This window comes from Rhinolophus hipposideros (genome assembly GCF_964194185.1).
Source record: "Rhinolophus hipposideros genome assembly, chromosome: 19".
In the NCBI taxonomy this organism is placed as follows: Eukaryota; Metazoa; Chordata; class Mammalia; order Chiroptera; family Rhinolophidae; genus Rhinolophus; species Rhinolophus hipposideros.
The window spans coordinates 30,073,221-30,098,285 of NC_138065.1; the positions used below are offsets into that span (position 1 = coordinate 30,073,221).

At 48.2% G+C, this 25,065-nt stretch overlaps 1 protein-coding gene across 4 annotated transcripts in view; it reads right to left on the reverse strand.

Moving 5' to 3' along the window:
• The window catches only part of LRRN2 (leucine rich repeat neuronal 2), a 76,477-nt gene extending 54,790 nt beyond the window's left edge, over positions 1 to 21,687 (reverse strand). For 2 of the 4 annotated variants that reach the window (XM_081026955.1, XM_081026958.1), the window contains exon 1: positions 21,313 to 21,687. The gene's annotated coding sequence lies outside the window, so the exon portion shown is untranslated. Of the gene's footprint in view, positions 1 to 15,792; positions 15,904 to 21,312 lie in introns of all 4 variants that reach the window. The other 2 variants (XM_081026957.1, XM_081026956.1) reach the window with 2 other exon arrangements.
• Between the last annotated feature and the right edge of the window lie 3,378 nt (positions 21,688 to 25,065).

A 25,065-nucleotide genomic window follows, 5' to 3' on the forward strand; every position in this document is an offset into this window, starting at 1 on the left:
TTGCTTGTGTATACAGTTGGGGATTATTCGCTTGGCAGCTTCTCCCCAGCAAAAAGTCTTTGCTCTCCTGGTTTCTCTTCACTGACTAATCTACTCTGGGAAATGCAACCAGTGTTCTCCAAGTCAGACCTAATTAGACCAGCAAATCGGCGGCACTCAAGTCATCATAGAACATTGCAAGCTCAGGTGCAAATGCTGTTTGGATTATCCTGCAAGCTGTTTGTTGTGTCTGTTTGTGTTTCCTTGGTTTATCCATTCTCTGCTCCCTGCCTTCCATCATCTCTCTAATGGAGAGGCAGGACGCAGTCGCCCACAGGCTGGCATTCATCTTCCCAGCCTGACCTGCTTGCAGGCTATTAAGCTGCTGTTGCAAGATCGAGGAGGGGAGAATAATGAAAACAGTGCGGAGAGCAGAGGAGGGCAAATGGGAGTCTCTTAGAATCAGATCCATTGATAAGTCAGGCCTAGAAGAAATGGCCTCAAGCTTTGAAAAGTGGAGAGCTTCTCAGAGAGCAAGGCCAGGTGAATTGACCTCCTTACTGGGTGGTTCACAGGAAGAGGCCTGGCTAGGAGGATCTCTGCAGAAGGCTGGGCAGCCTAGGAGCCCAGGCAAAGATTACTAAGGTCATTACTGCCCTTGTCCCAATGAAAAAAATTAGCAATTCTCTCTCCTCTCCTCTGTTCCTCTCCTCCCAAAGTATTGCAGGGAGAAAAAAAAAAACAGAAGCCTACAGTCCAGCCCTATTATAGATTCATGATTACAGCTTCACCCAGCCCTCTCTGCTGAGATCCTTTTATTCCTCTCTCACTGCTGCCCTGGCACACACTGCTTCTCACTGAGCCTGTACCTGACCTCAGGAAAGATGTCCTTGCTGACCTCATGGGGCTGGTAGGATGGACGGGCGTGACCTCCTTTGTCCTCCGTCAGAGTGCCTCTCTCCCCACCCCTCTGCCCTGCTTCCCATTTTCTCTTCCTTCCCTCTGACTTAAGGAAAGAGGTTTCTTCTTTTTAAAAACAACCCTCATCCCTCCCCACCTCCTCAGGAAACTCAGTCCTTTACTTACCCTCTGTCCACTTTTAAAAACAATGGAAATGCAACTTTAGTCTGTTATTTCCTCTAAACACAGACCCTACTTGCTTATATCCTTTTGAGTTGCTTTTCAATATCACAGCTTTTCTGATCCAGAAGCGTTTTCTCAGCTTTCAGCCTCTGGAAGCTTTTGACTGAAAGCCAAAAACCCTGCATCTTGCAACTCTCTCCCTGTCTCTGGGCTTTCCTGTGCTCACCTTCCCTCTGAGATCAGCCTCTCGTGCCCTCAATGCATTTTCTTGTCACATTGGCAGCTCTACCCTAGTGACCATCTCACGCTGTCATCTTTTCTCCCCATTCAATTCCTTTGAGTACCAAACTTCCACTTGAGTCCTTAGAACACTGGTCCTAAATCAGACTTGGAACACCCTCCACCCCAGTATTGGCCATGCGTCCTAACTAGCCCATTGTCCCAATAGTCCATTTGATCTCCCCAACTACTTGTTCCATTCTATTTAGGGAGATAATCCTTGAGCTCTTCCTTTGAAGTGCCCATTACAACAGAGTGATCATGTATTCCCAGGGGTCTGAGAACACAATCCCAGATGGCCTGCCAAAAGTTCAAAATTACTCTGAAGCCTTGTTTTAAATTTCCTTGTAAACATCATACTTAATCCGTATTTGCTTTCCTCTAACAGTTGCTCCCTGAGTCTCTGAGTCAATGTGGTACCACTACTGAGACCTATTCCTCAGCCTCCAGCATGAGTCTCACCCCCTCAGAACACTTTCTCCAATCTCTCTTTTCTACCAGCTACCCCTGGCGTTAGAGCTTGGACAATTTACTCTGGCATTTAATTATTAATTGCTTTAGGGGGGGGTCAACACATTAGTAGTTCCCTGACAGCAGTGCCCACAGTCTCACAGTTTTTATCTGTCCCTCCAATCTGTGGCCCTTGGTAAGGCATTGATTTGGATTAAAACCACAGGTTCCCTTTGAGGCCATGAGACATGTTTCTAAAAACCCTCTGTGAAAGTCCCACCCTGAAGACCCCACTTGCTCCAATGTGTCGCTTATGGCTGGGATTGCCTCTCTTGTTACTTCACCTCTCGTCTAGACAGAGGGATGGCAGAGGTGCTCAAGCAAGCCCATCTCCTGGGCACTGTGCTCAAGATTGAGACAAGTCCAACTTGTGGTTCCTTTCCAATCACTTAATTGCATTTGGCTCTCCACACCTAAGGCTGAGGACTTCTAGCCGCTCCACAAATCCTCCTTAATTAAACCTCCTGAGGCCCCTGCCGAGTGGCAATAACTCAGCTCCTCTTGTACAGGTAAAAGTGCCCTGGTGGACTTTCCAGCTTAGAATGGGCACTTTCAGGACCCAACCCATTATTTCTGCAGACTGCACCAGCACAGCCTGACCTATGAATAGCTGGGAGTGTGGTGTGGCAGGAAGCAGGAGCTGAAACAGCTCCTCTGCATTGTGCTAAAGCGAGCAACCTGAAAATTAGATGCAAGATACTATGCAAATATGGCATGTATTAATTTGGAACCATTAGCTTTGGGTATTTTAGGCAATAAAATGTCAGCCCTGTATGTGATCGTATTTATTTCCCCAATTGCCCTTTTCTGATATTCCAAGTAAAACTGAAGATGCAGTTATGGAAGATATTTAAAGGGACATATTCCTCTCTTGTGACTGTTAAGGAACAGGGGTAAGTTGGACATTACTGCTACCTATGTAAACATAGATATTATTTCATCCACATCCTTACTGGCAAACATTTGTTGAGCCCGTCCTCTGTGTAAAACACCATGCTGGGTGCTAAGAGAAGAACATGAAGTGCCTTCATTCCGCTGAGCTCCGTACAATAAATATCTATTAGGTGCCTATTACTAAACATTTATTAAGTGCCACTTACTAGTTGGGTGACCCCAGGCCAGTTAGTTTTTTCACTTGTAAAATGGGGTATTGCATGTGTTCTTCAGACTGTGGCAAATCCCTATCATAGAACACCCTTCAGCAACAAAGAAGAACAGACTATTGAAATGAACAGCTTAGATGAACCTCAAGGAAATTATGCTGATGAAAAAAGAGCCAACACAAAAAAATTATAGACTGTGTGATTCAATTTATATAACATTTGCCACAGGTTAGGGATGGGGGTGTGTGACTATGAACATCAGCACAACTGTGGGTGGGATTGCAGATTGGTGCAGCCACTACAGAAAACAGGATGGAGGGATTTCAGAAAGCTGAAAATGGAACTACCTTATGATCAGCAATTCCACTCTTAGGTATCTATCCAGAGAAATCCAAAACTCTAATTCAAGAATCTTTATGCAGTCCTATGTTTATTGCAGCACTATACACAATAGCCAAGACATGGAAACAACCAAAATGCCCATCGGTAGATGACTGGATTAAGAAACTGTGGTATATTTATACAATGGAGTATTACGCAGCCATAAAGAAGAAAGAAATCTTACCATTTGCAACAACATGGATGGACCTAGAGAACATTATGTTAAGTGAAATAAGTCAGACAGAGAAAGACAAACACCATATGATCTCATTTATATGTGGAATCTAAAGAAAAGAATAAATGAATGAACTAATCAGAAACAGTCTCAGAGACATAGAGGGAAAACTGAGGGTTGTTAGATGGGCGGGGGGTTGGGGATGGGGGAAGGTGAGGGGATTAGAAAACAGTCAGTAACCACAAGATGGCCACGGGGTTACAAAAGTCAATTTGGGGAATGTAATCAATAATGTTGTAAAGATTTTGTAGGGTATCTGATGGACACGTGTCCCATTTGGGAGACCACCTCAGGGATGATGTAGATGCCTGATCACTGCACTGTACACCTGAAGCTGAAGCTGAACAATAATGAATGTCAACCACAAGTTTACATATATATATATATATATATATATATATATATATATATAGTTACAAGAAGTGGAGTACAGCATTAGGAATAGAGACAGTGGAAATGGAATGGCGGTGTGCAATGTCAGATGGATAATGGATGCGGGGAGGGGGTTTGCCACTGTGTGAGAGATATAAATGATAAATATCTAACTATTACATTGTTTTGTGCACCTGAAACTAATATAAAAAAAGTTATTAAAAAGAAAAAAGATCAGCACAAGGGAGCCTTGTGATGGTATATTTAAGTATCTTGATTGTTGTGGTGGTTACACAAAACTACACACACACACACACACACATCAATGCATGTGTAACTGGTGAAATTTGGAAAAGCTCTATGAATTATATCAATGGCAGCTTCCTGGTTTTGATATTGCACTATAATTATGTAATATGTTAATATTAATATGGGGGTGGGGAGGCTGGATGAAGGGGACTCAGGACTTCCCTGTATGGTTCTTTGCTCTATCAGTGAATCGAAACTTATTTTAAAATAAAAAGTCTTTGAAAAAATAGAGAATACTACCTACAGCATAAGGTTATTTTTAGGGTATGAAAAGTTAATATAAAGCACTTAACATAGCATTTAGAACATAGTAAGCCTTCATTATATGTTGTTGTTGTTATTACTACACATGCCAGGCACTGGGAGTTTCAAATGAACAAGCCATGGTCTCTGTCCTGAAGGAACTTCCAATTCAGCAGCAGAAGAAAACGCAGCAAAGAGATTTTTAACAGAATATGCTGAGCATGCTCAGTACATGGAGGAGGTCTCTGAGCATGCAGGAAGGAAGGTTTCCTGGAAAAGATGTCACGAGAGCTGAGTCCTGACACATGGGAAGTGTCAGGAGAGGAGCGTATGTATGAAGGGCATTGGGAAGAAGGAACAGTTGAGCTCAAAAGGTGTGGAACAGCTGAGATGGCTGGGAAACCAGAGGCACTTGGTTTTACTTGGGCATTTGGGAGGCAGAGAGTGGAGGAGAAGAGGCTGGCAAAGTAGGTAGAAGTCAAGCGAGAGAGGCCATGTAGGTGCCAGGAGCCCAGACATCACCCCTCAGGAGGTGGGTGAGGAGCGACTGTCCTTTAGCCCAGGCCCCGTTGTTCAGTACTCTGGATTCTCTGGGCACTCCTTCCCTTGGGACCCCAGAGAGGGCTCGATCAGTTACTGTCTCCAGCACTGAATGAGAGACGGACTATGAGTATCCGAGAAAAGCCAGAGGCCCACCAGGGGCTCTGCAAAGGCAACCTGGAGTGGCCTTAACTACAGCGAAGGTAAATCTACTACAAACGAAACTGTGCAACACATTCCAGACCCACCTTCATCTTCCCACCTGATGTGGGATATATATATATATGATCTCACTATTCCTTGTACGGCTGTGCATAATACAGAACTCATGGCAGCCTCTTTTCTGCAAGCATATATATGCAGCAATACAGACAACACGGAAGTCAGGCCACAAGCACCAGGCTCAAGCCTAAGTCTTTGTTGACCAGCCCGTGACTACATGCAAGTCACTAAACTTTCTGAGCTGTACTTTCCCCCATTATGAAATAAATGATCATAACACACACCCAGCTTCCTCGCAGGGGTGGCTCAAAGAACATTAACAAAGCAAACACCATAATACCATGTTTCCCTGAAAATAAGACCGGGTCTTATATTAATTTTTGCTCCAAAGGACGCATTAGGGCTCACGTTCAGGGGATGTCATCCTGAAAAATCATGCTAGGGCTTATTTTCTGGTTAGGTCTTATTTTTGGGGAAACATGGTATATGTGAAACAGCTTTGTAGTTGTAAAGAACTGTTCAGACGTGAAAGATTATTGCTATTGTTCCTGAAAGAACTGTTGGTAAGAGGAGCCTACACCTCTGACTGGAAAATCAGAAGAAATCTCCTTTGAATCTAGGCACAGTCTTTAATTGAGGAAGGACAGTGAAGGGAAAAGAAAGGGGACAGGAACAGGAGCTATGCTTACACTGGTGAGGAAACAGTCATCTGGTCTACCCATGTCACACTTAGAGGGTAGCTTTTCCTCCAGCTTTTTCAAGGAGATCCTTTGTATATAAAAACTTTTCATTAATGAATTCACTCCCTCAATATTTTTGAACACCTAATGTGTGCCAGGCACTAGTGCTACAATAGTGAAATAAACAGATAGGGTCTCTGTCCTCATAGGGTCACAGTCTAGTGGCAGAGACAGACATTGATCTAATACACACCCAACTATATAATTAGATACCATAATGTGTGTTGAGAGAAGAATACAGTACATACAAGAGTGTTTAACAGCAGCCTGATAAAATTCTGGAGGTACCCTAGGGAAGATTTTCTAAGGAAGAGCTATATGAGCTGAGATCTGAAAGGTAAGTAGAATTTAGGGAGGAGAACTATGGAGTGGGAAAAGTGATGAAGGGCCGAGGAACAGTACCTGTGAGGGCCATGAGGCAAAGAGGATCTTAGCAAGTCAAGAAACTATAAGAAGGCAAAGTGTAGTGTGCAGAGCACGGGGGTTGGGGATGGGGTGATAGAACCAGAGAGTTAGACACTGGCCAGGTTCTATAAGGGGTTGTCAGCCATTGCTCATCCTAAAGAGTGTTAAGAATCATTGAAGAGTTTTGAGAGTTAGAAAATATGACCAGATCAAGATTGTGACCTTGTAAGATTATTCTAGCAGCTATTTGAAGACTAAATTAGAGGGGCAAGTGTAGAGCCAATGAGTAAGTGATTCCTGTGGTCCAGGTGAGAGGTGAGGGCAGCCTGAAGTATAATAACATAGAGGCTGTGAAGATGGGAAAGACTGCATGGATCTAGGTGCTGTTTTGGAAGTAGATTAGGCAAGACCTGGTGATGGACTGGGTGTAAACGTTAAGGGAAGAGTTGACAATGACTCCCAGCTTATGGCATACACAGCTGGTGTGCAGTGGTGCCATTCACAAAAACAGGCAATGCTGGAGGGGGATCAGACAGGGGTGGAGAAGACAGTGGGTGATTTAGGAGGAGAATCATGACTCTGTCTTTGAGGTTTCTTGCGACATGTAACTTAGTCAACTAGGGAGATGGTTATAAGAACATGGAGTTCAGATAAAGAGGCTACAGATGTAGATTTGGTTGTCACCTGAAGGTGGCTGATAATGGAAATCATTCATGAGATGGTCTAGGGACAAGTATCCAGTCAGAAGAGAATACCTTGAACCAGATTATAAAGAACACCAAGGTTTAAAGATCGAGAAGGGAAAGCTGAGTCAGCAAAGAAGACTTAGGGGTAACCAGAAAAGGCAAGAATATGCCGTCAGAGACCCCAAGGGAGAGGAAAGTGTCAGAAAGGAGGGAAAAATGCTTCTGAGAACTGAAAAATGTTCCCTGTGCTTAGTGATATGGAGAGTTGTTGCAGCAGAGTGACGGGGGAGGAAGCCAGACTGAAGTGGGACAGAGGAAGTGGGAGGTGCAGAATTGGAGAGAGCTAGTATAGCCAATTCTTTCAAGAACTTTGGCTTGTAAGGAGAAAAGAGACAAGGTAATAGCAGAAAGTGGAGTTGGACTTGAGGAAGATATTTGTTGTTTTGAAGATGGGAGAAACGTGAGCATGGTGGGAAGGATGTTCCAGAGAAGACCAGAGGACAGGATCTAGAACGGAGGTGGTAGAAGAACTGGCCTACAATGGAAATGCCTCCTGCAGAAATAGGAGGGAGAGGAGGAGAGGGCTGGTACAGAGGCAGGTATATGTGAGGGTGTGGAGGGGATGAGCTGAGGGAGTTCTGCCTGATGACTTCTATTTCTTTGGGAAGTAGGAGGTAAGGTCATCAGCTGAGAGTGAGGGTGTAGGTGATGGTTTGGGGAGGAAGTTGTGAAATGGCCATTGAGAGTCAGGCGAGAGATAACCCGAGATAACCAGCACTTTTGAAGAATAAATTGGGCTGGTGATGGTGAATTTTTAAAGGTACCAATCTGCCTCATTTTGTTTTTTTCTAGCAGGTTCTTTGGATAAAGTCAGAAGAAGCAGATAGAGTGATTAATCCAGACTGAGACTTTGCCAGACTGGGGTAATAAAAAGAGAGTCGAGAGAGTTTAGGATATTGGTAGGAGAGCTCTTAAAATGACGGAACATGGAATCTATCTGGACTCAGAGAAGAAAGACAGAGGAAGGTAATGGATGGCAAGAAAGTAGAAGTGCCAATGGACCAAAGGTCCCAATGAGGTTAAAGAATGGCTATGTGGGAGGCATCAGACAGCAGGCTGGGAGGCCAGGAGGTGGTGACCAGAAAGCAGGGATCTCTACTAGGTGACTATCAGATGATGGTAAGATCTAAGGTGTGACGTTGGGAACGAGTAGCTGAAGTATGGAAGCCAGTGAAGGGGATGACGGGCTGGGGGTAGGATGAGTTCCCATGTAGTTACTGATCTCACCAGGGCAATGGACAGACTTAGAAAAGAGAGGATTTCTACGAGTAGATGGCAAAGGCTTCACTGAAGCAGAAAGGTGGCTGGGGATGGCAAGGGGGAGGTGGAGATGCAGCCTGATTTTATGAGAGTTGGGGAATAACCATCTCTTAGAGAAATTACATTCCCTTGCATGTGAAGTACATTCTCCAGAGTGAAAGGTCAGGAAAGAAAGTGGAAGGAGTCTTGGGAAGACATAATAGATACAGCCCACGGCCAGAAGTTAGGAGATATATATATCCAGCCCTGATGACACTAACATGCTCTGACCTTGGGCAAATCCTTTCCCCATCCTGGGCCACGGGTTTCTCATCCATAAAAATAGGATGGAGGAAATGGCTAAGTTAGAGCTTCCCCACTGACCTTAGAGAGCCATGAACGGGTTACAGGTGTACCAAAATCGTGATCCCCTTTACCCCTGGGTCAGTCAGAGTCCCTGAGCCATTGTCATTGTATATGTGTGCTATGATGTGAATGAGAAGGTGAGGAAGCAGTGGCCCCGACACTCTCCAGGGCCCCAGCCATCTCTGACATTCTGTTTGCACATCTCTGGTATGCCATCTTGGAGGAGGCTGTGGGGAGGCCAAGAGAAGAACAGACAAGACTCCTGCTACAGCCAGAAGTCCATCGGCTGGCAGAGCGGAAGTCAAGCTGCCCAGCTCCCCCCGGCTCTCCTCACCGCCCTCCCAGCACCAGCCAAGGAAGCTGTGGTCTGTGCTTAGATGCCGAGGTGAATGCAGGTGCCTCTGCTCCTCTTTTGCCTGGTGGCTGGGTGGTCACTGGTGGCCCCTTCGAGCCTCAGCAGCAGCGTATGTCCTCGGAGGAGCAATCACCCACTGGCTCCTTCTTTCATTTTCCAGTTATAAAAACAGACTCATCATTTCTGAGGAGTCGGCAGCGAGTCTCACTGACATGAACCAGACAGAGCCATCACAACGCAGATCTTCCTCTTGGGACCAGCCACTTCTCAGAAATCCATGGAAGATCCACTTACGTGGTTGACCTTGGGCTACCCTCTCTCTGTTACTAGCCCTCCTTCGCTTCCCTCTCCTTCCATCTACTGTCAGATGCTATATGCTTAGAGAATGCACAGACAACCTAATTTTACGCTAATCATGAAATACCAGGAAAGACCCAGCACCTGACTCAACACTGTACACAGTAGAAATGCAATAAATATTTACTGAATCAATGAAGGGTATTCTTGAATATTTCAGAAAGAAAACTCTACAAAGCTCACCAGGATTTTCAAAATTATTGATCACACTGCTCCTATTTATTTGAGTAGATAATTAAAAGTAGATAATTAAAAGATTACTTTGAAAATTCTTTCATATTTATTGGTGCCTACTACGTGCCACATGTTTCACAAGTATGAGCTGGTTTCATTTTCACAAGCTGGTGAGATGGTTATGTTAACCCTATTTTACAGACCGGCAAACTGAGGCTCAAAGAGAGTTTAGGAGGCATGTCCAAGGTCATAGAGCTGGTAAGCAGTGGCCACAGGATTCTAAACAAGATGTCTGCAATTTTAAAGCTGGTGCTGTTCAGCACACCAGGCTGCCTCATACTAGGGCATAAACAGAATAGAATCAATCGAGAGACAGAAGAAAAGGGGGAGGCAGAGAAGCGTGTAGGAAGATTGCAGCAACACAGACCATCTGAGGCTCCCCACTGCCATGTTCTGGGGAAGTAGTTTTGAGGCTGGGTAAGATTTGCCAAAGACAAGGAGAGAGAGTCAGACCCTCACTAATCTCTCCACTTTGATTGCTTGGCTGGCTCACCCACTACCTACACAATCTGGCATTTCATTCCGTGCTGCCCAGCTTGGCTCTCTATGAGGGGCCATGAAGATGCAATGACCTGTCCGGTGAATACACTGTCCCTGCTCCCCTCCCCATGAGGCAGAGTGACAACTGGGTCCAGGGGGTACCCCTTGTTCTCAGAGCCTGGGGAGCAGGCAGGAGAGTGGCAGAAAACATGAGTGGTCTGACCTGCCACAGATGAACATGGCTGTCAGCCCCCACACCTGCCTGCCTCTGCCTGACAGGTGAGCAGCTGTGTTCTACAGCTGTCTGTCCATCTGTCTCCTTCTGACGCTCCTCATAGAGGGGAGGCTCTGGATCTGAAGCAGCAACCTCACTCCGGATATTAAACAGCGGGGAATAGGAAGGACGGGGCAAAAAGAAAAGTGTGCCTCCATCTTTATCCAATACCCGACCCCTCCCCACTGCCAAGTCCCTCTCACTGCCTCCCATCCCCTCCCCACTACTCCCCTCAACTCTGCCTGCCAACCTCTACAAATTACCACACATGCCAATAAGTCATTAGAAACCAGAACAACAAATGTGGGGTTGCCATGGAGACCGACACCAGGAGCTGGCAGCCCTGGGGGTCAGCCTGTGGCTCAGGTGTGCTGTGGGGAGAGCTGGAAAGGCCAAAGTGCCTAGCAAAGGGGAGATAATGTGCTACGAACTATTGGGGTTCTGATTCCAGACAGGGCACCAGGCTCTGCGTCCTCCTCTCCATCCCCTCCCCAAAGCCCCAGTACTGCCCACGTGCAGCTTGGTAGGTGTGATAAATGCTGCACAGGCTTCGGGGGGAGGGGGCAGCTGCATCCTGGGCCAGCGGTCCCAGCCCTGTCCCCCATAGACCTGTGTCTGTCTCCAGAGGAGGTGGCTGGGATAAAGCCCCCCTGGGGACCATCCCGGAGCCAAGGACCCTTAGAAACCTGAGCTATTGCTTGTGCTTGGAGGAGACTGAGGCCCAGCAAGGGGCTGAGGGCAGGATAGCCCTCAAGCAACATTCTTCCTGAGCTTGGAACTCACTTGGCTTCTGCCCAGTGCTCAGCATAGTGCCCGGGCCCTTGTAAGTTAAAACACACACTTGTTGAAAATGGTTGAGAGACTGTGTGTAAGACTGCCAGTAAGTATCCAGAAATTCTGATAAGACAGAAGCAGGCCCTGGATTGGAGTCACCACTCTTCCACTAACTCAGTGTGACCTCTGACAAAGCCACTTCTCTCTGGGCCTTGGTTTCATCATCTGGAAAATAACTGGGATGTGTTTCTGACACAGTTTATTTCAAACTGGGCTGTTCAGTTATGAAATGATTCCTCTGGGGTCATGGGTCAGGAGGAGGCAGAGTCAGTGGGGTTCTGGTCCATCCGCTTTGCTCCAACTACAGCAGCCTTGTAGTAATTTCCTGTAGTTGTTACAACACATTACCATAAAGTTAGTGGTTTAACACAGATTTATTATCTTACAATGCAAAATGGATCTCACTGGGCTAAATTCAAGGTGTTGGCAGGTCTGCATTCCTTTGTGGAGATTCTAGGCAGCATCTGTTTCCTGGCCTTTCCTAGCTTCTAGAGGCTATCCACATTCTTTGGCTCATGTCCCCTTCATTCTTCAAAGCCACCAATGCAGCCTTTCTCACTCTGACACTGACTTCTGCCTCTGTCTTCCACACTTAAAGGACCCTTGTGATTACACTGGGTCTACTTAACATAGATTTATGTTAAGGTCAGCTGATTAGCAACTTTAACTCCATCTGCAACCTTAATTCCTCTTGCCATGTAAGCTGACATATTCACAGGTTCCAGGGCCTAGTACACAGACATCTTTGGGGGGCCATTATTCTGTCTATCACACATATGTTTTTAAAAATGGATCGATTTCTGTAAATGTTTGAAAGCCACAGGACTCTCAGTTGCCATCAGTTTTAAAGTGCTGTGACCTGGACTCTTTTTCTACATGGGTGATCCTTACAAAGAATTCAGAGGAACTCTGAGGCCTGCTTCTCAAGTGTGAACGTTGGCAGACTTAGGCTGTCTTGGTGTGGTGCACAGAGTGATGGGTCTCTATGTCCACCAGAAAAGAGCTCTCCAGGAAGGAAAGAATGAGGGTTGTTTGGGGGAATCCACTTGTCTCAGCTCTTTCCTTTCCATTCTATATGCACATACATACTCAGATTACTCTGCAGTCATCTGTTTCTGTTTTTACTTCCAGGTAAGGTCAGATTGAGCTGGGTGTGCGTGCGTGTGTGTGTTTGTGGGTGTGTGTGTCCATGCATGCATGTGAATGATCTCTCCCGTCAGAACGGATGATGGCCAAGGACATGACCCTGTTTTCCTTTGCTCCCCATTACCCATCCCCATCCCTTGGCATTGCACTTGGTACAGAGGACACACTAATTTAACAGTCATAAAATTGAGATACCATCCTTTCTTCCCATACCTTGACCTTCAACACCGTCCTTTTCCTAGATCTATCCAGAGGAGTCCCCAGATTATTATAACAAACTCTAGAAACAGTACCAAGTTCAGAAAGTGCAGGTGTTAGAATCTTCCTGCTAGCATCTTTCCAGGCCCATGGTGACCAACTCTAGAATTTGTAGGTGAGACAGACTCTGACTTGTCCTGAGGGAGATGGTGACCTCTCATTCTCCTTGCATACAACATAACATCTGTAAGATATCTCTGCCAACTGCCAGAGACCCAGTGGGGATGAATAAAAAAACTCTTATGAGAAAAGTGTCCTGGGTATTAATCACAGCCCTGGTGTTTTATGATTTTATGCAAATTACCCTCTCTCGACCTTATTTTTTTCCCTTGGTATATACTGGCAGCTCATTCCTGTTCCTACCTCTATCATATGTCCCAGGGGATCCCAGAAGAGAAATGTGATTCAGTAGGCTAAAGCTGTTCTTTGGAGGACTGGCCCTGGGGAAATTGAGGGGGAAAGGAACTAACATTTATTGAGCTTCTACTTTGTAGCAGGCACTTTACACACATTAGTTTGTTTAATGTGGTGGTTGAGAAGCAGACTTCTGGAGTCAGGAAGATTTGGGGCTGTATTCTGGCTCTGCCACTTGCCAGCTGTGTGTGGCCTTGGGCAAGTTACTTAAAGTTTCCCAGCTTTAGTTTCCTCAACTGCAAAATTGGAGAAAATCATATTCACTTCACAGTGTTATGTGGATTAAGTGAGAATAAATACAATGAAGCTTTTGGCACATCATAAGCACTCAAAAATGTTAGTTCTTATTATTAACAACTCAATGAAGCACGCGTTATGAACCAAAATTTATAGATGGGGAAACTGAGGCTCAGAGAGGTTAAATAAAATGCCCAAGGGTGTGTGGCTAAGGGACGAGGACACTAACCCAGGTCTAACTGATTCCAGTTCCTCTGGACTGGGAGCCAGGAGGACAGAAGCCTGAGGCTCAGGCCTGAGGTTGTGCCCAGAGCTTCCAGGTCAAGTTGGTGGGCCCTCCTTTCTCAGGCTGCCAGGCCACAGAGGAGGGGAGAAGGCTGTTTAGCAGAATCGGTTGCCTGTGTGACTCTTAGCTCCTGCTCTTTGGCTGGTGGTGGGGAGAGGGAGGAGAAAGTGAAGGCACTCTTGAGGGACCCCACTCCACTCCAGGATATTCTTTCTATAGGTCAGAAGCGAACCAAACCCCAAGACCTAAGGCCCAGGTGGTCTCTCTCCAGGGAAAGGGCAAACTCACCCCTCATGGGAGAATGTTTGCTCATTTTGGCACAATATTATTTCCAGTCCACTATTTATGAAACAAATTGGAATGTTTTAGAAGTAACCTACCAAACAGGAGCCCGGGCAGAGAGGAAGGGAGAAGAGAAGCCAGCTGCAGACTGAGTAGAAAAATGGAGTTCAAGGAATGGCAGAGAACTGGGCCTGACATCAGCGGGCTGAGGGGCTGATGGACAGCAACCAATTAGTGGAGGGCAGATCTTGGAAACCACCTGAGAGCTGAGAACTGGAAAGGGGTCTTTCTCAAAGCAAGAGGTGTCAAAAGACAGACATAGGCTGGCAAGAACGCCGGACAATTTTTTTTTCTAATTAAAGTTTATTGGGGTGACAATTATTATTAAACGGACAATGGGTTTTCATCCTTTAAAGATAGGACTGCTCTCCTGACCAGACAGAACAAAAGGGACACCAGAAACCTGGATGGTGGGGAAGGGACTGCTCCAGAGAAAAAGACTGATCCCACCCATGTGCCCTCCCCCTACATTGTCACCCTTCTCCCCCTTCCACCTCCATGAGCTACAAGTTTCCCTCTTGAGAATTCCCCCTCTGCAGACCCAAACCCCACCCCATTTTCCAGCCCCCCATCAGCCACACCCCCTCGAGGCAGCGTTCCCTATAAACTCCCACACAGAGCTCACAGTTCTGATAACATTTATAGTCTAAATCACACAGTTTAGCAGTTGGTTTTAAATACTGTCTGGTATTATTCCCTAGTTATTTCTTGGGAATAAGAGTTTTGCCTCTCCAACGGATCTATAGGTGTCCTTACCAGTAAAGACTGTGACTTAACGTATCTTTATATCGTCCCCGTCTCCCACTCCACACTGCCTACGATTGTGCTCAAGGTCAGATCACATTACCCCCTGCCCCAAAACTCAGCAAAGGCTCTCCATCTCACTCTGAAGAAAGACCAAACTCCTCATCCCAGCTCCAGGGCTCTCCACGATCTGGCCGCCCCCTTGCTCCTCAAACCCTCCAGGCACGGCCCAGCCTCTGAGCCCTTGCTCCTGCTGTTCCTTCTGCCTGGGGTGCCCTTACCAGCTGGCAGCCACTTCCTCTTTACTCGTATGGTACGTCACTTTCTCAGTGAGGTCTCCCCAGGCCATGCTGTGCAAAATTACAAACTCTCCTTTTCCTAACACACCCTCTCCTATCCCCCTCTTCCTTGCTTAATTTTTCTCTTTAGCACTTGCCACCCTCTAATATGCTATTTATTTTACTGTCTCCTCAGACAATCAGGTATAAGCTCCATGAGGGCAGAAATCTCTGATTGCTGGCTGCGTACTGTTGTCCACATCCCCAGGCCAGGTACAGATGCTTAAGAAGTTCTTGCTGAATGAAAAGACTCCAGTCCCACCCTGTGTCCGACATGGCTAAGGCATGGTTTTGCTAAGCAATGGGCAATGGACAGGAAAATTCTGTAGGTCCCCTCCTAGGGTTTCCAGGCAGGAATTCCTGCCCATTCTCAGGAATTTTTTCGCTTTCCCGTTCCCGAATCCTGAGAAAAGTTGGTCGGGAAATTGGGAAAATCAGCTCCTTGAACTCACGTAGTTGGTAGTATCGACTGTCACTGTGGAAACGATTCATCTGGAGAACAGAAAACAGTTTATATTTCGGGATTTGGGAATGGAAAAGCGAAAAAAATTCCTGAGAATGGGCAGGAATTCCCGCCTGGGAACCCCATCCCCTCCACACGTAGGATTTCACCGTTCCCTGGGTCGACTCTGGGGAAGCACCTTCTGAAGTTCAGGGGCCTGGAGCTGTGTGAGCCCCAGCTGCCTTCATCCCATAGAAAGGTCTGTCCAAAAGTGGAAGATGGAGGGGTGGGGAGATTACCAGGCAAGGTAGTCACGTCCTTCCTCTCCCTGTGCACAGCTTTGAAACTTCTAGCTTGTCCACCAGCTGCCCCTCTGTGGCCGCTCCATCTCCCGACATCACCATCGCTGCCTTCCCAGGACAAAGACAGACACTTTCATCATCTGCTTTTGAATGCTCACTTTCAGAAGACTATAGAGGAACATAACCTCCTGCCTTTCTTATCTCTTCCTCCTCCTTTTCTTCCCCCCTGAAAGGATCAGGTAAGACAGACCCACTTTTCCTGCGGGACCAATGCTGATTGCCCAGCAATCACTGCCTATTCTCCCATGTTTTTTTTCCTAAAGGATCTGCCCTGTGTGTTTGTAAAAATGAACAATTATATGTGTCTTGTTCTTCCTAAGACATCTGAGGCTGTCTCCTTAAGGACACCCCACTAATAGGGGTGTCCCAAACCGTCCCCACCTAATCTGCTTGAATCTGGGATCTGCACCCATCCTCACATCTCCTAGAACGCACCCCTGCATTGTTTCCACTATTATGGCCCTGGGGACTGACGCTTAGGGTCCAGCTTCTCTGAGGCCACTGGCTGTGTGTGGCCTCCGAGGCGCTTAGCTGAGGCAGAAGGAAACAATGTTTGTTCTTGAGGACCTGTGATCTGTGAGAGCAAGAGGAAAGCATGACACCCTCTCTGAAGGTCCCAAGAAGGGGACAGGCAGCCTCCAGCTTGGACAGTACTTGGGGAGCTTTTTACTGTAGGGAGGGAGGACAGTGGGCTGGCTTACCCCAGAGCATCCTCCAAGCCCAAGGACCACTAGGGGTGGTTAAGATGCAGAAGCCCTCAGGTCAGAAGGAAGGTTAAATCCTTCCTGTTTTTATTTTTCTAGCTATATGTCTTTGAGCAAGTTACTGAACCTCTGAGTCTCAGTTTCCACAGTTAAAACTAGAGAAAATAAGAGTACCTACCTAATAGGGGTATTTTTGAGGATTTAATGAAATAATGTAGGTAAAGCACTTGGCACAGTGTGCAGCACATAGTAAGTGGTCAATAAATGCTAGCTGCAATGATTGGTGCCATTACAATGTGAGAGGTGGAGACCGAGAACCCTCTGCTTGCCCTTCGTCTTGGAACTCACTTCAGGCCCATCAAATGCTGAGCAGCAGGGAAGGTGTGGGTGGAAGAAATGTACAGAGAGAAACTGAATTCTAAACCAGATCTGGTTAAACTTACCTCCTAATAAGTAGCTCCCTCAGGCTAAGGTGTCTCCTAGGTCCCCAAATGCAAGAAGCCAGAGGACAAGGGCTTTGGCAGCTCTGAGTTTGGAGCAGAGACTGCTTGATGGTGGCTTAGAAAATTTAGGAAGTCATAATCATGAGACCAAATCCCAGCAGGGATGCACCAGGTCGCCTGCCCAAAGACCAACTCCTTTAGGTTGGAGAGTGTGGAGACTTTCTGGGCGACCTGTCAGCCCCACTGGAAGCTCAGCTCCTAGCACTGGAAACAAAGAGGCTGAGGTGGGACATGTCCAACGTATTTCTGATATCCACAGGAGGCAACACATACACAACATAGCACTTCTTCATGATCCGTCTGCCCCAGATGCTTTTGGCACCTGTGTCCCCAGGCTCACCACCTCTGCCTGGTTGACTCCCTTTTAAGCCTTGCCCCACATATCATGTGTTTTGAGAACTATTTCCTAATCTGCAGACAGAGATAGTTACCTCTTTATCTGCTCATACCTGTATTATAGCACTTGTTTCATTAATGTAAGACTGACTCTCCTATTGAATAATAACAATATACTTAATCGTATGCCAGGCACTGTTCTAAGCTCATTATGTGTATTATCTCATTTAATTCTCATAACAACTCTAGGATGATATTAGTATCCCATTTATGCATGAGGAAATTGAGGCACAGAGATGTTAGATGACTTGCCCAATGTCACTCAGCTAAAAGGGGTGGAGCCTGGATTCAAAAGCCAGCTATGCAGCTCCAGAATCTATGTTTTTCACTGTGAATGCCTGGAAGGCAGAGGCAATGTCTGATGTGTCTCTTTGTCTCCAGCACCTAGCACAGGTCTGAGCATACAGGTAGGTGCTTAGAAAAGATGGTCTGATTGGTTAAGCAACTGCCTGCATAAGGCTAACCTGGTGACTATTCCAGCCTCTGAGCTGCAGGACTGAGAGAAACCAAGGCCTTTAGGGAAGTATAAGATATAGGTGTTCTTCTTATTCACCCAGTCTTAGCAATTCTACCACATGCTGTGGCCTGTTCTGTTTGGTTGTGTCTTTTCTTGCATGTCTCTTGCCTTCTGTTTTTTGTTTCTCAGTTTATCTTCTGCCTTTGTCCTCTTCCCCTTCTGTTCCTGGTCACGCTCCCCTTTTTCTGCCCCATCCAGCCTCTGCTCATCGTCCTTGCCCTTCCCTGTAATTCTTGCAGGCTCAAAAACCTCCCACCGCCATTCTTTGCCTTGGAGCTTTTACAGAGGCAAGGCTTGGCCAGGGAGTCTGAGAACACCAGTGTCACTGACTCATTAGACTGGCCATGGGTCAAGGTCTTACCCTCTGACCCTTAATGAAAACAGCAATTTCCCATCAACTCTACCTGAATGCAGGGTGGTGGTATGGAGTGGGGTTTGCCTAGCTACAGCTTGTCGCACATCTGTGTAGCATCAGAAAGACCAGTGCCCTCCCTGCCTTCTCTCTCAGGGTCCCAACTCCTCCAGGAAGCCTTCCCTGATCACTTAAGAAAGCTTATTCATGCAAGAAAATCCTTATATATTCTCATATTCTGAGGAGACAAGCACGTGCCTGAAGAGTTTGCTTAAAATGTAATCTTTAGATAACTGTACAACTTACCAGATGTCAAAAACATCATAGGGGCCAAATGAACTGCAAACAATCAGTGATTTCAAAACGGAAACCTCTGTGACCTGAGGCAAGTGGCTGATCCTCTCTGGTCCTTGAATTTCCTCAGCTATAAGGGTGGGGATTATAACTCAGATCTTAGAAGGTTGTCCGGAGGATTGAATGAGATAATTTTTCTACAGCTCTGACACACAGGTGCTTAATAGGTACTCAGCAACAGATCTGTATCTTTTTTCCCTCCTCTGTCTAAAGCACTGGGCTTCCACTCAGACCATGGCCCTGGGTCTGTAAGCTTTGTGGTACCTGGTATATTGTAAGGAAATGGGCCTGTCATGTTAGAGGTCACTCAGTGTAATAATGATGACAACTCACTAGGACTGTTCACGCTCCCCCACCGCGACTCAAGCCGTGGATCTTTGAAAGAGTCCGGAGGGTACAGAACTAATCAGCTGCGAAGTCCCGGTACAAGTTCAGTTCTGACCTGAGACATGGAAGTTTGTTTAATTGATGCATCCTTACATCCTAAAATAATGCTAGGCTCATAGTAGGTGCTCAATAAATTGTTGAAGGAAGGAATATTTTTTAAAAAACCGTGTATTTCCTTTTTTCTTGCAAATAAAGAAAAGAGGGGTAAAAGGGGCAAATGGTAGGGTACAGGAGACATGCCAGGGAAATGCAGCTGCCAGGCCCACCAGCCCGGGCTCCTCCTCTGCAAAGCAGATGCAGCAAAGCACAGAGCACCTGCCTGGCTTGTGATGAAAGCTGCGGTTTATGAAAGAGAAGGGGGAGCAAATGTGAAGACAGAGACCTAGAGGGGAGCGAGGGAAAAGTCTTGGGGAGAAGGAGAGTGAAAGAAGAGGGAGAGCACTGTGAGAAGAAAGGGAGATGAAGAGATGCTTGAGGAAAGGAGTGAAGAGTGAAGGAGAGAGAAAAAGGAAGGAGGAAGGCACAGGGGAAAAATGGGCAGTGGGGAGGAATTGTGGAGAGTTACAGAGGAAACTGCTGTCTCAGCCTGGGTGGAATTCGTCTTAGAAGACCTCTGAGTTCCCACAGGCATCTGGTGCCTCCTTTGGGTTAGGCTGTGCCAGGGGGAGGGTATGGATTGGGGGCGACGGTGCTCCTAGATACCAGGTGTTTGCTAGATCCTGGGCAGTTCTCAATCCCTGGAGCACTGAGGCCTTTAATGCCATCCTTTCTAAATAATGACATCCCATGCCATGTCCAGAAGGACCCCCTAGACAGAAAGGAGGAGACAGTGTGAGCCAGCTCAGGGGAAAGCAAAGGGCCTAGAAGGCTCAGACCCCTAGCTATGCCCCTCTCTTTCCATCTTCTCCACACAAGGGCACCTGGCCAGTCAGAAAAGTGGGTCAGGCCACCCACATGTGACTTTTTTCTGATAACAACAGGGTCCACAGGTGGGGGTTGGGGGGTTCATGCCCTGTACACAGCCTTGCTCACCGCAAGCCCAGTGCTTTTCGTTGGAGGAAACTGTAAGGAAGAGTGGGCAGTGGGAGGGGATCCTGGCCTTCTCATACAGGAAGAGGACACTGGACCAGAGTTCATCCCTGGCTGGTGGGGAAAGGGGAGCCTGGCTTGGGCTTGGGCACATGGAAAGACCCAGAGCTCCTGATGATGATGGCCAGGCTGGCAGGGAGCCACCTCTCCTCTCCTGACCAGAGGAGGTTGTTCTCTCTACCACTCACCTCCTGGGGTCTGCAAGCAGAGGGCCTGTGCTGTCCATCTCTGCCACTGAGAGCTGTGCCCAGCCCACCCCCTCCCGACCCTGCCATTAGAAGCTGCGTTGGCTTCAACAGATGGGAGCTGCGGCAGCCTGAGGAACAGAGCACAAAGCCCAGCTGACATTTTCCTTCCTGTTCGTTCGGTGGGGGAGGAAGGATAGGGATGGGAGTGGGGGAGGAGCACAGCAACACCCCCTAGGCCCGCCCCCAGGGCCCGGGGCTCCAGCACCTTCAGCTTCTCAGCTCAGCCTGGTCACCAGCGGCTCTTCGCTGGCTGGGCAAGCAGAGCCTGCGCCGCCCTTGCCTGCAGGACAGACGGACCACCTGTGGCTGGCCAACCCCTCCAGTCTCCTGGGCGCTGCGGTGGGCCCAGAGTTGCCCTCGGGGTTTCGCTTCCCACTCTCAAGCCCCCGGGCTGAGCCCAAGGTCGGCCCATCCCCCACCCCAGTGTCCCATCCCAGGCTGCGGATAGACTCCTGCCAACCCCGGAGGAGTCTGGCTCCTGGTTCCAGATACTTCAGACAGCCACCAAGGCCATCTTGTCCCCTCCGCACAGACACCCGAGCTCCAAGGAAGGGGAAGTCCTCGCGGCTCTAGAGTGCTGCCACCCGGCTGCCGCCCCTGTCACACCCTCCCTAAGCCCTGTGCCACCTCTTGGCTTCCCGACATCTCAGGGCCCCGCTCTCCCCAGCAACAGTTTGGGGCGGTTCGGGCCCCTCTGGGGGGGTTACGCGCAGTCGGCCACCTTCTTTACATTCCCCAGTCGGCTTTCCCACTGCGCTCGCGGCCGCCTCCCTCCGCGAGTCACCAGATCCCTCGCAGGCAGCTCGGCGGCGCCCGCGGCCGTCCCCTCCTCAGCCCCCGCCTCGTCCCTGCAGCCACACCAGAGGCCCCCGCGCCACCCGGGGTCAGCCCACAGCCGCACACTCACCCACTGCCGCCGTCCGGGTCCCGGGGCCGCCACGCTGTTCGGCTGGAGAACCTGGTCTGCGCCCTTCCTCCGCGCGTCGCCCGCCCAGGTCAGGGAGCTCCGTGAGCGCCTTCCCGCCGTGGAGTTGTCCTGGGAGTGGTGCTGGGCAGGGCCGGGGAGGGCGACCGCAGAACAATGATCCGCCCCGGGCTCCACGCTGCCCCCGGCGCTAGTGGCCGGAGCCTGCGTGATTAAGCCCGGCACTCCCTCTGCGCGCTGCGTGGCCAAGTGCCCTCAGCAGGGTCCACGCTCCCGGCGCCCCTCCGCGCGCCTGCTCCCTGCTTCTCACTCGCCCTCCGCACCCGCTCCGCCGCCGCTCTCCCAACCTCCCAGCCCACTCCGGTCGCCTCCTCCCAGTCTGCATGCCACGCCACCCCCTCCAGTCCCGCTGCCATTTTAACTCCTGAGTGACCAGAGGCCCCCTCTCCCTAACACACAACCACTCCCCGGTGGGAGAAGTTGGGTGGGGCCCGATGCTAAAGCTTGAGTGTCTGGGGCCAGCGGTGTTCTTGTGCCTTTAGAGGCAAGGCTTAGCTGAAAGAAGGGACACAGCGACTGGGTCTGAGAGAAGGGGGTGGCTCTTCTGATAGTGGCTCTTACCCTCCTGCAATCGGTTCTACCCTTCCAAAGTTACCATGCACCAAAGAATGCAGTGATGGGTGAGAATTTGTTCACCGACACAGACAACTCTTATCCTAAAGAATGGAGATGCCCCCTGAGTTCTCATGCCCTTCCAGCATTGCCCCCTGTGCAGGGCATTTCTGATATCTTGGATAACCCCACCCTGGCCCTTAGCAAACGATGTCAGTCTACTGAGGTGTTAGGCAGGAACTGGCAAGCCCACTGAGGACCATGGCTTTGGGGGGGAGGGGTACACCCCCTGCAGGCTGGGCGTTATGAACACTAGGGAAAGAGAGTAGGAGTTGATCCATGCTGAAGGTTGGTGCTGGGATGGTGCTGGTGGCTTAGAGAGGCTGGGTCCCTGCCATTAGTCTGGGCTTAGGAGAGTAAGTGTCCTGCTGGACCGAAGGCTGAAGGCCCATGACTTAGTGGGGCTGTCCACGCAGACCACTCAGAATGCAGGCAACAAGCTCAGCTCCCTGGCAGGCCACACCCGCAGTTGCAGAATCAACAGTGGAGTGGGTAGGCTGGAGTTCAAGGTATGGGGAGTTCTACCAGGAGGGCCCCTGGTATGTCTTCCTTCATCCAGAGTTTGAGCTCAGTGCCTCCTGTGAGGTGAGCTCTGTATAGAACATGGACAGAGTTCTATGGACAGAGTCTTTTCCAAGGGCACAGCCCGTGGGAAATCCATGCCTGGAGGCATTTATAAAGTCAGTTTGAAGGTCTGTGCGTTCTGTATGCACAGAGGGGGTTCTCACCTTCATATATTCAAGAAGCACATAAGTTCCCACTGTACTCTGAAACCTTCCCCGTGTCCCCACCCTCCACCCCTGCTGTGGGGCACAATGGCCTCAAGGAGCTTAGAGGGACAAGCTGCAACTATACAAAACAAATGTTTAACATTTCAAGGCAATGGAAGTGCCATAGAAATATAGAAAGAAAAAGCCATCTGGGCTAGGGTTATTCATGGAAGGTTTTAAGGAGGAGTTGGATTTCAAGCTGAGTCCAAATGGAGGGATAGGATTTGAACAGGCAGAGAAAACAGGGACCAGCAAAGGCAGGAAAGTGGAGACAAGCAGAGTAGAATGGGTTGTCCGGAGGGTGGGAACAAGAGAGGGAATTTATAGAGTTACTGTTGAATGCCAGGTTTTTTCACCTTTCTCATTTTATCCTCAGAGTTGACTTTTACCCCATTGAACAGACAGGAGAGTGGAGATTCAGAGTGTTCAAAATCTACAGGAAGAATCTGAACTCTGAACTCACAGTGTCCTTGCTATAACACCACATCAGGTGTAAAGAGTGGATCAGCTGATGCAGTTTAGCTCCTTTAAGAACACGTGATTTGAGATGAACGAGGCCGGGAGAGGCTAGTGAGGAGGCTGCAGTAGGAAGGAGGGGGAGGGGAGCAGTGACAATGGAGAGCAATGAGCCTTTGTAAGGAAGACCTGGCAGGATTTTGACACTAATTGAGCGAAAGGCGTCAAAACCTAACTCCAAGCTTTTGAGTGTGAATATTTGGGTCCCTTGTCAATTCAGTGGAGCCACCTCACCATTCTGAGGGCCAATGCCACTGAATAGAGCATGACAGTGAAAAGGAGGAAATGTTACCAGTTCTCTACCAACTCAAGGACCTGAACTCTCAGTCCAGTGCCCCAGCCTCCCAGCACCTATGTATGCTGCCTAGTGTGTCTTAGCTCCCGACCAGATGGTAAGCTTCTGGAGGGGGTAAGAATGCTCCACACAGTGTCAAAACTAGTACCTTATAGTATGTGCTCAATACCTGATTATTGAAGAATAAATGAGGTAAAAGTAAGTAATATTTGCCACGTGGCTGGTTCCTAAGTGGCAGTCCCTGTAAGACACAGGCTGGGTAAGGGATAAGGGAATTGTATTGCCTGTGGAGACAGAAGTGGGGAAATCTTTTCTTGAGCTGGCTCGAAATCTCTAACAACCCAATGGGACTGAGGGAAGAGCATAAGTTTGAGAGCCAGAGGTTTGAAACTCTGCTTATCACTTCCTCTGTGTTGCTTCAGGAAAAGTGCTTAATTTCTCTGAGCTCTAATTCTTTTCTGTGTGAAAATATTAATTCAAGTAAGAGCAGTTAATACTTGTGAAACACCCACTACATGTAAGGCATGATGCTGAGCACATCTATGCCTGAGTTCATTGAAAGTCCCACCTACCCTAGGACTCAAGATAGGGGAAAAAAAAGAGGCTTAACATTTACATAACTGGTACATAATAGAGCTGAGATTTGAAACCAGAGCTATCTGATGGTGCAGTCGAAGGACTACACTACTCTGTAACACTTCCTTAAGCTGAGGGTAGCAGTCAGGGTATTAATTCATACTCATAGGATGGTTGTGAGATGTAATAGGGTTACACGTGTCTGGCAGTGAGCACAGTGTCTGGCATATTACACATCTTGGTAAATGATAGTCTTCTCTCTCAAATCATGGCTGTCATTCTGAGTCAGATACTTTCCTGGGAAGATATCAGGGCTCAATTCAGTCCTTTGGAAGTTCTTTAATTACCCAGAGGATTTAATGGCCCGGTTACTGACCTTTTGCTCTCCAAGTTTAATCTGTAGGTTTAGCCATGCATAACTTCCTTCCAGGAAGCCTGGAAGGGACTCTGTAACACCAGAGTGCCTCTGGAGAAGGATACTGGGATTACGTATCCGTACAAATGATCCTCGGCTCAACTCTACTTGGTTCTTTAATGTAGGGTCAGACACTGTGTTAGAAGGCATGCTATTTGTGTGGTAGGGGGCAGTGAGAAGAGCAGGGCTTCTGGAGCCTGGCAGATGAGCCAACTCAGAGAAGGGAGGCTGGAGACCACTTCCTTCAGTGGACCCTCCACTGTTGTATGCAGCCTCTGGCCAGCCTTCACTTCAGGAGGCCCTGGATGGGCCTCTGGAATCACTGAGGACTACTGTCCCCACAGTGACCCTACTAGATAGAGGGTGTGGCCCTAGAGCAGTAGTCCTTAGTCTTAAGCATCACCAGGAGCATGTGTACAAATGCAGGCTCACCAGTCCTACCCCAGAATCAGATTCTGCAATTCTTGGCAATCTCTCCAGGTGATTCTGAT